We start from the raw sequence: 11,995 nt of genomic DNA on the forward strand, positions 1-11,995 counted from the left end.
TCCATTCACTCATTCATTCAACGCAAATTTATTTATTCAGCACACTTACGCTATAAAAGGAGCTGGCTTGTTAGGGATACGTGGGCCAGAAAATAAACCCTGGTAAGAAAAGAAGATGAAAGGAAGAACCAATTTCTTTCCGTCTTTGCATCATGCATCACAAACAAGCCCAAAGGGCTGAGCCTGGCACATCCCAGAGAGTGGGCAGGACCAACCCAGGCTAAAGGAGCCAGCCATTGCTCAATCCAATCTGGTTTTTGCCATCTCAGTATAAAAGCCCAGCAGTCCCAGATCTGAATTTTCGAAGAGAAGCCCCAAATCCAGACTTTTTAAAATGTTGAAATCACTTGATATGTAAGTATTGGCAACTAATTCACCAGGCCGACTAACACTTCGGGGGCCTCACATATAGGTTGGTGACCTTTATTTTATCCCATCGTAGCTATGACCACCAAACCTTCTCACACCTTTTACCCAGAGCCTAACGGGGGTGTAACATAAGCCAGCACTTACCCAGCCACTGTGGCCTTGGGTAAGTCACTTCCCTTCCCTAAATCTAGTGACTTCTCAGCTAGTTAAGAGTTTGGCTTTGCTGATGGCCATGATAATCTCTCAGCATCACCAGCCATGCATTCAGTCCCTACCCTGTAAGCCACGCAAAAACGGGTGCCTTTGACAGACTTGGAGGGGGATCAGACCCTGATGCAGTGCATACACAGAACCAGCCCTCAGCCAGTGTATCAGCTCCTACCTGCCACATCATCTAGTTGACCAGCCTCTTTAACCAACCAGTTCTCTCTCTTATCTCACTCTTACCCCATCATCAATTCCTCGGTAGAGCCACAAGCAACCCCCCACCCCCATATCACATACACACCGAGGTATACTCTTCACCAAGGAGAGCCAGCAGCACCTGGGATTTCACTGAAAGAAACACACACCAAACAGAATCCTCTAAGCCGACCTAGGAAACCAGATTTGAACTACCCAGCCTCCGCCCGTGGGATGGAAACCAAGTCAGAGGTAGGTTTTTAAGAGCAGTGGGACCATTTTGCAAATCAATTGCCTACCGTGCCGATTTTACTATTGGTGTTGCTCCTAAGAATATACTAACCATCATCAGAGGCTGGTCACGACGGTGGCATGGTGCCGAGCCTCTACGGGCATCTATCACCTTAGTTCATTTCCACCCTAAACCAGCCTACAGGAAGTAGGTTTTGTTATTCCCATTTTGCAGAGGAAGAAACTGAAGCCTGGAAATTAACTTGCCCAAGGTCAGAAGACTACTAAGTGGGACCAAAAGTCAAATCCTACCTGATTCCAGGGCCTGAACTCCCAACCCTCTGTTTTAACAACATTCCTGTCTGCCACACAGTCACCACCCATGCCTTCCTTTCTCAACCATCACCAACAGCTTCTTACCAGGTTCAGGCAGCCTGTATGCTCTGTCCCTTACAGGAAGGAAGCTTCGTTTCTTCATGGTACCTTCAAGCGAGCTGAAGTCATTGTGTTTACTTGTTCACTGTCTGACTGGCCCTGAGAGCACGTAAGTTCCTTAAAGACCTGTAAGACCTTGCTTGTCTCGTTCACTGCTGGATCCCGCTATGAGCACAATGCTGGGCACATAAAAGGTGCCCAGTAAATAATTTTGAATGATGGGATGAAATGTGGACTTCCAAGCCAGCAGAAAGAGCAGCCCTCCCATTTCTGGGGGACCAGAAAAATGCCCTTCCTTCTGCCTGAACTGGGGTCCGCCTAAGCATTATTGGACCTGGGTCACGCGGGCACAGAGTCCTGGGTCTGCATGCTGGTCAGTGGATCCTACAAACACAGCAGAGGAAGGTGACTGCTGCAGAGCACAGCACGCTCGTTGGGATTAAGGACAAAACTTCGCAACTTTGAGGAGACAAAAGACAGCCGAGAGACAGACACTCCCACAAACAAGAAAATGTTAAGGGTCAAGTCTGGACTATGGAAAAGGCTCAACAGGAAGAATGAGGCAACTTTCTCAGCGCTCCACTGGAAACCGAGCGCAGACAGAAGAGTCTGGGAGCCTGAATTTGTGCAAGAGTAAATATCGGCACCAACAGGATGCAGGCGCATGTTTCTCTGTTTCAAAGTGTTGCCTAAATGTCCACAGGACTCAGAGCACTGACAATTCAGATCCATCTAGAAGTGATTATTTCATCCCATCATCATCATCACCCAGGCCTCAAACCACAGTATAATCACCAGAAAAATCCCCTCCCGTGATACAAGTCAAGCAAAACTGTGGGGAATAACCACACATCTTATCACCTCCTCTATAAGCCTCACTTTGAAGAGGGCGGTTCTTGGAGTGCAGATTGTTTGGGTGTGGCCTATAAACGCCATCCAGAGCAATTCTGCAGTGCCTCCCAGAGGATAAACCAAAAGGCTAGACACCAGCAGTAGCCGAGACCGACCGTGATGTCTGCAATTACATCGCTGACATGGAACATACATAAATCCCTGGGGGGTGACACAGCGGTCAAAAGCTACTGTCTGGCAGCCAACAAGAGTTTTCAGTGTGGGGAAATGTGCTCTAGATTAACATGTGCGATTTATTAAAAAATTAGCTTCACTCTCCCGTTGCAGAAACAGGATGGAGTGCTTTTTCGTAAGAAAAGGAGATGAAGGGAAAGGGCACTTCTTCCTATGTCATGGGGCCAAGTGTAAACAGCACTGGATAGAGAGTCAGAAGCCTGAAGGGGCTCTTGGGATATGATCATTTCAGGGAGGTCATGGGTTCGATTCAAGTTCATGCAACCACCACATGTTAGAAGGTCCGCTGTGTGCCAGGATCTAAGTAGAGGAAGCCATATGGGGCAAAGAAGAATAAAGTATCTGCCCCCAAGGGGCTCAGGGGCTCGCAGGAAATACTCAGAAGTAATGTTATAAATGCAAGTCGACACTGAGGGCTGTAACTGAAGATGGACAGTTGAGACAAGATTGACGCACAAAGGTTAAATCACCTTCTCCAGTTACAAAGTAAAGTTAATGAAAGGTCAACCGAAAATACATGCTCTCCATTTTCTTGTGTTTCTCTAAAGAATATGGGCGCTGGACACTGGAAAGGAAATTTGGGGAAGGAAAAGCAAGCTTTCAAAGGTAAAGCTCAATGAGTATCCTTTTTTTTTTCATCTGTGACAGAAAAGGATGGGACAGAATATCGCATTTTAATAAATAGCTAGTGAGTATCCACTACCCAGGATGCAAAGAGGAGCCAGATGTTGTCCTACCAGTGATAAAGAAAAGAGAAAAGAGGAAGAGTAATTTGGTCACAATGAAAGAAAAACACAGGAAGGCCTAAAGCTGAGATGGCAAACTCAGTGCCTACAGGGGCCAAGGCAGAAAACACAACCACGCTTAGAAGGCCAGGTGGGGACCATACCAAACTAAAGAGAACATTCAGTCTTCTTTTTGTATTTTTAAAGAAAAACTGGAAACCTGTGTTTATATGTCAAATCTCCCAATTTTTAAATACTGGAAAAAATAATCTTTTTTTTTTTCAAAACACGACTCAAACCAAACAAGACATTTCTGATGCCAAAGTTTGGCTCCCGGGCTGCCAGTTTTCGACTGCAGAAAAACACGCACAGCTCCTAACTACCAGCGCTGGAGGAATAATGAGGGAAAAGTGTGGAGGTCACTTAGGCAGACCTGTGGGAAGATGAATCCAGTCCTGGGAAAAATAAATAAAGTAATTGAACAAATAAAATGAAACTCCAGGGGCCTGTGGTATAACACTCACCACTGACATCTGCACAGCACTTTATACAGTCAGCCTTACATATCTGCGGGTTCTGAGCCCTCGGGTACAGAGGGCCGAACGTAAAGAACTTGAGCATCCTTGGATTTCGGTACAGGGAAGCGGGGAGAGGTCCTGGAACCAGTGCCCTGAAGATACTGAGGGATGACTGTAGTTTCTAAAGCTCATTTTCATGTCATCTCAGTTGATCTTCCCAACAACCCTCCGAAGTAGGCATCATTATGACCTCTATTTTAGAAGTGAAGAGTTTCTGCTTGGGAGGCCAGAGGAGCAACTGGTCCCACAGCTATGGAAGGATAATAGCACCACGACTCAAGTCTGGGACTAGTACTTTTCCAGAATTTCAGAGAAGAACTCCAGACTATTGTATTTTCTAGACATCTTCCAGGGGATTCTGAGGTACAGCCAGGATTGATAACACTGTTCTAGGGAGAACCAATGTTCTCAACCAGGGGTGATTTTGCCCTCCTCTCCTCCTGCAGGAGACATTCAGCAACGTCTGGAGGTATTTTTTGGCTGCCATACTGGGGAGGTGTGAAGGGTACTACAGGCATCTAGCAGGTAGAGGTCAGGGATGCTGTTAAACTTCCTACAATGCACAGGACCGCTTCCCACAACAAAGAATTGTTCAGCCCCAAGTGTCAATAGGGCCAAGGTTGAGAGACTCTGGTCCAGACTCTAGTGCCTGGCTACATAACCAGCAACCTGAGAATCAGCGGAGTCAGCATCACCTGGGAGCTTGTTAGTCATTCAGGCCCCAACCCAGACCCACTGAATCAGGTTCTGTGGCTTAACAAGGTCCCCAACCGGGTAGGCACTTGGAGAAGCACTGCTCTAAACCACACTTCCTTGGCCATCACAGAATTTTAGAATAGGAAGGAACCTTCACGGGAGACCAATCTCGTTATTTTGTAGAGAGGAACACTGAGCAACTGGCCCAGGGTCAGACAGCTTGCCCACAGCAGAGTCAGGATCAGATTCCAGATCTCAAATCCCCGACCTGTGTTGTCTCCAAGATGCCAGTTAGGACCAATGCGTGCCCTCTCTGAACAACCCTCCCCTCTGCAAAGTTGATTCCAACCTTTGGGGGTGTCTTGGGGGCTTTTCTGAAGCCTGAAAGGAATCGATTATCCTGTTGGTCCAGTTTTTTTTTTTTTAATTATCTTAGAACGCTGCAAAGGATTACCATGTTCACCCACTACTTTTGCATCCAGATATTTTATGAAAGTGGCCATACAGCTGCACAGTGATGGACTCCAGCGGCCAGCAAGCCGTAGTGCAGTTCTCCAAAATGACAGTAGCAGCTGACGTGCTCTCCCCCAAAGACATCCGGGGAATGATGCTGAACCCGTTCCAGAGGAGTATTTAGAGTTCAACAGCAAGCGTAAAAGGGTTTACACGGAGGATTTACGCAGCTGAGGTCACGAGCAGGTTGTAACAGGGTTTGAGGCAGCTTAGTTCAGAATAATACAGACACACATCAGAGGCCTTGCTGGATTTTTGCCCCCAGTCCTTGGGAAGAAGAGGAAAACAAATTCCTTCACGTATTCTCCCAGGCTCAGCTTAAATGGACATATACTCTAGTTCCTGAATGGCCAAGGGAGCCCCTAAGTGTCCCCTTAATCCTAGTATTTGCTAGAAACCTAACCTCTGTCACAGAGGCCTTCAACAAAACACAGAACTTGGCCTGTGTCCAAAAGAACCAGCAAAGTTGAAGGAAGTTCTGTAAGAAATGAGAGAAGCAAGAAACTGGAGGTGTTGCTGGTGTTTGGTGATCAGCTAAAGTGAAACCAGAACACTGATGAGTGCCTGAGAGAAATCTCACATTTACACCCTAAAATTGAGGTGAGGGAAAGAGTATGAAAGCTTAGAGGTAAATACACGCTTTTTGTAACATATGATTATATGCAAAATAAATTGTACCAATAATTATGAGAGGCTGTTTGGGCAGTGGCAGGGGTAGATGTCGACCTGGATTTTCCATAGGCCATGGTCAAGAGGGAGAGAGATCTCTCCAGAACCCTTCTGGGCACAGTTCACCATAAGCACAGCAGGGCTGGGAAGAGGGAGAGGCGAGTGAGGCATCTCTCTCAGGGCCACGCTCTTGATGCCGCACTTGCCTCACCTTAGTCCCAGCCCCAAAGCACACACACCACACACTTTGATAAAGAACGTTCATATTTTTGACTCAAAGCTTCCACACAGAGTAAAGGTGGCTGATTTTCATTCTAAGCCTAACTTTTTACTACAGAGAAAAACACGCGAGCCATACTCCACCCTGAAAGCCTAACATAGGTGTCTCTACATTTCTGACAAAGAACTCGGTTAACTGACTCGCTCTCCAGCCAGCCAGGGCCGGCTGAACCTGGCTATGAGCTTCTGCTTTTTAACCAAGCCAGTATATAATAATATCATTTATTATCCTGTTACAGAAATGTCATCTTTTTTAAAGGGAGGAGGCAGAGAATGTCCTCCACACATTTGAAGAATATATAAAAAGCCCCCAAACTTCCAGAATATGTTAAGGCTGCAACAATCAGAAGGCCAAAAAAAAAAGAGAAAGAAAGAAAAAAGTCAGCTTAAATTTAATAGACCGTTTAAATTCCTAGTTGATGGTAATTAGAGAGCAAGTAGTATTTCTTTAAACGGCTGCTAGACAGAGCTTAATCCAATTTAGATAATCACTAACCTTCGCTCTTTTTTTTCTTCCTCTTTCTCTCTCTCGCCTCTAAATGAAATCCGAGGATTGATCTACAAAGGCCATAAACTGGCAAAATGTAAGAAAAGAATAAAGAGAGAGATTGGGCGACTGTTACCTCAAAGAGCCGAGTCCAATTAAAATGGAAACAGGTCTCACGGACTCCCTAATTTATATCGACTATAACCTGGGGTTTCTAACAAGGCCTCTTCACAACAGAAGCCATGCCGAGGGAGGTGGCAGTACTTCCTCCCCCATTTTCCCCTCTCAGCACCTTGTCGGGCCGAGCAATGTGACAGCCATCCCCAGCCAGACCAATGCCAGTAATTCTTAAATTCACAATACCTTCTGGGCCTCTCTCCTTCTTCCATGGGATAACTACTGTCAGAATTATCCAGACTGTCCCTTTAGTTCCTCCACTGTTCACCCAACTCCTGTGCCCTCATTTGAGTGCTACCACACTGCTCTGATCCAGAAACTTCCAAAAACTTCCATGTGAACAAGTAGGACCTTCTTGAGTACTTGGGACCCTGGGTTCTTCATGGAAGGCCTTCAAGGGTAGATATCAAAATGAACTAGAAAGAACAAGGGGCTTTAGTTAATAGCTGTGTGACATCAGGAAAGTAATTAACCTCTCTGGGCCTTCACTTTCACATCTTAAAATAGAGAAAAGAATAGCTACCTGCACAGTTGTTGGGAGGTTTAAATAACATTACCATGGCTGGACCTGGCTCACAGTTATTGCCCAGTAAATAAGTTGGCTCGTTTAACTGTACAAGTTTCAAGGTAAACCTTGCCTTGGATATTCAGCCCCTGACAAAAGCGTAAATAACTCAAGTTCACCTCTGATGCCCCATTATTGCTTTGTATCATCTATGCTCCCAACCTCCTTCTTAGCTCCAAAGGGGAATCTTCCCTTGTAAAACAGTACCTTCTGCTTAACAGGGTACCACTGTCTCTGTTCCAAAATTACTAACCTCATACCCCACACAAAGTCCACAAAATACTTTATTCCCAACTTTCAGCAACTGAAATATTAATTCCCACTGACTTGTTCACAAATGATACTTTCTATAAGCATTGCTTTCAGCAAGCATTTACATATTGCACATACAGAGGCAACTCTAGGGAATAAACTTTCAATGATGAACGCTAAACACAGTAGGGATCTTTCATAGGACCTCACACTCTATTTCTCAAATCAATTCTGTATTGGTCTAGCTCTGCAAAAAAAGATGACCATGAAAAAGGCTACAATTCAAGAAAGATTTCAGTATATTTTACCTTGTACAAGGGCAATACAAAAGGAATGACCACAGCGGTTTATACACATGCACACCTACAAATTCCCTAAGATAGAGAAATCATTAAGAAATCCACAAAGCCCTTACTAATTTCAATTTTCTGCAGATGAATGGTCTAAATGTTGCACATACATCGTCGATGAACGAATTGAAGATTCTGACATTAGCTCTGGATTTCCAGCATGAAATTTTCAGATAGAAGAGTGACAGTTTTCTAAAGACAAGACTGGGATTATTTTTTTCAGTTATTGAGCCACTCTGTGATATTATGTGACATTTAAAGAAAAAAGCCACCAAGTTAATCAACTATAAGATGATCTAATTAACAACTGAAGCCCTGAAAGGAAAGACATCTCCAGAACAGGCTGGCACTACAAGGCTGCAGTAACAGATCCGGAACCCATTCTCAGCTCCACCCCTGTGTGTGTTGCTTTGGACAAATTACTTAAGTTCTCTAAGCCTCAGTGGGCTTATCTATGTAATGCAGATATGATAGTACCTATTTCATCATTGTTTTGGTGCAGATTATATAATATTATCAGAGTCTGTTAGTGCAAAGTTTAAGACATATTAAGGCCACAATAGGCGCTTGCCCCCTTTTTAAAATAAAGGGAATATTTTTGTAATGTTCAAACACAGACCATTACTGAAATTTCACCCATTGAAATAAATACACACCCATGACCCTCTGGATCTGAAAGAAACGAGGTCTCCTCGAGAAATAATTTTGTCTATAAACTAAGCCCTTGAGAAAGACCCCAGTCAAACAAGCCTATTTCTAACGCCTTTCTTTTTTACACTACTAATGGTTCCGGCTGTCAGAAGCTTCAGTAAAACACTGAAAGGACAATGGTTGGAGCTGAAAAAACCAAAGACAACTTTGTGGACTGACCAAGCATTGTTTCCCTTATCTGCTACATTCTACAAAAACACTCTGAACAGCACCCTTGGTCAGATTCTTGGGCTGAATGCAACCAGAGAAGACGGGCCAGCCAGGTTCCACAGAGAGGAGGGCTGCACTTTCCTCAGTCTACTAGGAACCTCATCAGGGGCTAAATTTAAAATGTGGCTAAATTAGTTTCTGCAAGTTCCACCTCTCCTCCTGCCCCGCTTGCTGCTTCATGTTGTCAGTAACAGCGCCTTCCAGCCAGAGAGCAATTTACCAGGGCGCAGCACCGTGAAATATTGCACCATGTAGGCCAGTGAAATGTCATGACTGCACCCACGATGGTCACTAAAGGGCAGTCTCTGAGGCTTGATCAGCGAGCACCCTTTGATGGGGGAGGGGCAGGGGATGGAGACAATCTGGAGTTGGCGTCCTTGACTGCTTTGGTCCTTTGCAATGGGTCATTTGGATTTGCACGTACCGTCTGGGCAACAGGTCCAGAACTCTGCCCCAGCAAGGATGCCAGCAGACTCCGGCCCAGAACTATTTCCAAGCGAGTCTCTGGAGCAGACCTGCCGCTGAGCCGCCTCGCGTGAGCCTTCCGTCCTGTGGGGCGCATCGCAGTAATTGAAACCTTGCACTCCGCAGACTGTAGTGCGTCTATAAATACTCACCGCCTTACTGCTGACAAACAAAACGCGGGCTCCCGGCACCGCGGGGGAAGAGGCGGTGGCATGTGACCAAAGGCAGGTGGGTAGAACAAGGGGAAAACCCTGTTGCCAACCACAGGGGCACCCCACAGCCGATTCCTGAAGCACGGTTTGCAAGTAACACAACCTGGTCTGCCCTCGGACGGCCGCCCCTCAGAAAAGGGGCGGAAGGCTAGGGACAAGAGGGTGCGGGCTGCAGGGGCGGAGGCTCCAGGGCGCCCCCTGTGCGCGCAAGGAGCTCTGCGCGCGCGCGCACAGTAGGCGCACAGGGGAAAGCCTCTCCAAAGGGAGGTCTGGCGGGAAAGGTGAAGCAGAAAGGGAACGCCGCCGGCGAGGAGAGCCGCCCGCCCCGCCGGGTCTCCGCAAGCTGCGCCCGGGCCCGCCCCAGTCGGCAGAGCGCGCACGTCCAGCGGCGCTCGGGACAAAGCGGCTCACTTCTCTGGCCTCCCCTCCCACGCCTCTCTCCGGAAAAGGGGGAAATGGCAGGAAAAGATGGGGTGTTTCGGGGCGCTGAATCGCCCGCGCCCGAGTAGGGGCAGCTCTTTAGATCCGCCCCTCAGGCCAAAGAGGAGAACGAGAAAGACCGACAAGCAAACTTTCTTTTTCGATCTCCTGGCACAGCCTGGGTCCCAGGAACGGCGGCGTCCCGCGTTCCACCCCACAACGATCCCTCGCCCACCCTAAGGTGCGGACGCTGGGCGCGTTTCCCGCCCCCCTCCCGCGCCCCCCACGGTGGTCACGAGCCCCTTCCTCTGTACCCGCCTGCAGCGTCCAATCAGAGGATCCTTAACCACGCGGGGGCCCCCACCCGGTTGCCCCCAAATGTAACGCTTTCCCCAAGGCCCCTCCCCGTGCCCCGCCGGATTGTGCCCGGTGTGCCCGGCGATTTTGTTCTCGATCCCGTGCCACTGCTGAGCCTGACTCCAGCCCCTCCCGAGTCACCTCGAGTCACGCACACCCTCAGCTCGCCTCCGCCCCAGACTCCGCGCGCCCAGGGAAAAGTTTCCGGTCTTCCCGAGAAAGTTTTCTCACCCGAGAGCAGTGAGCGACCTGGATGGCTCTCGCCGCCGCGCTCTGCTCAGCCTCCTTCTCTCCCTCCTCTCCCGGCTCTGCCCTCCGCGGGGTCCGGTCCAGACTCAAGTCCTCTCCCGCGCGAGTCCACAAACGCGGCGGCAGCGGAGCTCCCGGAGCCGAGCTGGTGACACGTTTCCCTCCTCTCTCATCTTACGACCTCCTCCTCCCCCCTCCTTCCTCCTCCTCCCACTTTTCCTGTCCTGTGCTCATCGCTTCAGTTTCTCTCCAACAGCCCCCATCCCAGCCCCACCTCACCCCCTCCCACTTCTCCTCCCCAGCAGCAACCCTCACCTTGCTAGGGAGGGGGGGCAGGGGAAAGGGGGCGCCTGCGCTTAGATCCAGTTCAACAATTTCAGGAAATCCAGCGCTTTAACTTGAAAAGCTGGGGAGGATGCAACAGGTCATGGGAGCTTGGCTCTGCGTTCCCGTCGCACAAGACGAGACCCCCCACCTACCTCCACCCCTACGAAGAGAAACTCTACCGAGAAGCCAAGGGAGTGATCCAGGGCGCACTAGAGGACTAGAGCCTGGGGCTTTTGTCGTTGCTTTAAGGAGCAGTCCTGAGGCTGATTCCAGGAGAAGTTGTTTTAAGTGCATCAATGAAAATATAATTCCAGTGAAGTCTCTCACTTAGATTTGCAAAACTCTCTTAAAATTCCCCAATTCTCTTTCCAACGGAAGGTTTAGTGAACTGGAGGTCCTTCAGAGTTTGAAACAGCAGAAAACCAACCAATCCCCAAATTAAAAACAATGAAAAATTATTCTCAAAACTTTTTTTATTTTTGCAGGTGTTAAGAATTTGATGCAGCTGTTTTCAGGACTTACTGGCTTGCATAATTTCACCCTATGGCTGAGCAGGAAATACTTTACAAATGCTGCCCGTTCACACATCACACTTAGGCTTTGAAACCACAGTGACATTTGCTGAAAAAAGATGTCTTTTTATGTCAAAACTGAGAAAAAAAAAATTCGTGTTTATTTTGATCACTGTGACCTTACAAAACCGATGTAAGGGTGGCTGGTCAGAGTGTGCCCAAGGAGGGTTTCGTGAAGCTCTGGGTGCCCCCCTCCCTTGTCCAGTGATATCAGATAAAGCTAAAGTATTCTCAACAAACCCCAGGATGATAAAGAGACTTTAAACCTCATGCCAAGAATCAGAGACAATGAAAGGCACTGGACAAAGCACGTGCCTGGGAAAGAAACGCTTGAGAGGGCAGTGGTCAACGAGGAGACTTGGGAGATGCGTTGAAAAGCAGCTGTGTTGAGCATTTGAGAGCCAAAGCCTAGAGCCAAAGCCTGAGCCAGAAGGTCAGGGTTAGTCGACCACCATCTCTTACTAGTTGCATGATATTAGCCAACTTACTTAACCGCTACCCCTTAGTGTGCTCCTATGAAAATGGGGATAAAAGTAGTAGCTAGCTCAGGGTTGTTATGAGGATTTAATGAATTTCATACAGAGAAAGTGCTTAGAATCTCTGCTGGGATTCCACAGATACTAAGCTATTATTATTACTATTATTATCCTGCAGGTCT

General features: G+C 47.6%; 1 protein-coding gene across 6 annotated transcripts in view; it reads right to left on the reverse strand.

Annotated features, from left to right (window-relative positions):
• The window catches only part of PRR5L (proline rich 5 like), a 72,763-nt gene extending 62,154 nt beyond the window's left edge, over nt 1–10,609 (reverse strand). The window contains exons 1-4 of one of the 6 annotated variants that reach the window (XM_027114980.1): nt 10,421–10,609; nt 9,160–9,284; nt 6,834–7,063; nt 1,423–1,536 (exon numbers count right to left, since the gene is read on the reverse strand). The gene's annotated coding sequence lies outside the window, so the exon portion shown is untranslated. Of the gene's footprint in view, nt 1–1,422; nt 1,537–6,833; nt 7,064–9,159; nt 9,285–9,352; nt 9,979–10,420 lie in introns of those variants that run through there. The other 5 variants (XM_027114981.1, XM_027114979.1, XM_027114977.1 and 2 more) reach the window with 5 other exon arrangements.
• Nucleotides 10,610–11,995: the final 1,386 nt, after the last annotated feature.

This window comes from Aethalodelphis obliquidens, unplaced genomic scaffold, assembly GCF_003676395.1.
Source record: "Aethalodelphis obliquidens isolate GAN/ISIS:26980383/991018 unplaced genomic scaffold, ASM367639v1 scaffold14, whole genome shotgun sequence".
Taxonomy (NCBI): Eukaryota; Metazoa; Chordata; class Mammalia; order Artiodactyla; family Delphinidae; genus Aethalodelphis; species Aethalodelphis obliquidens.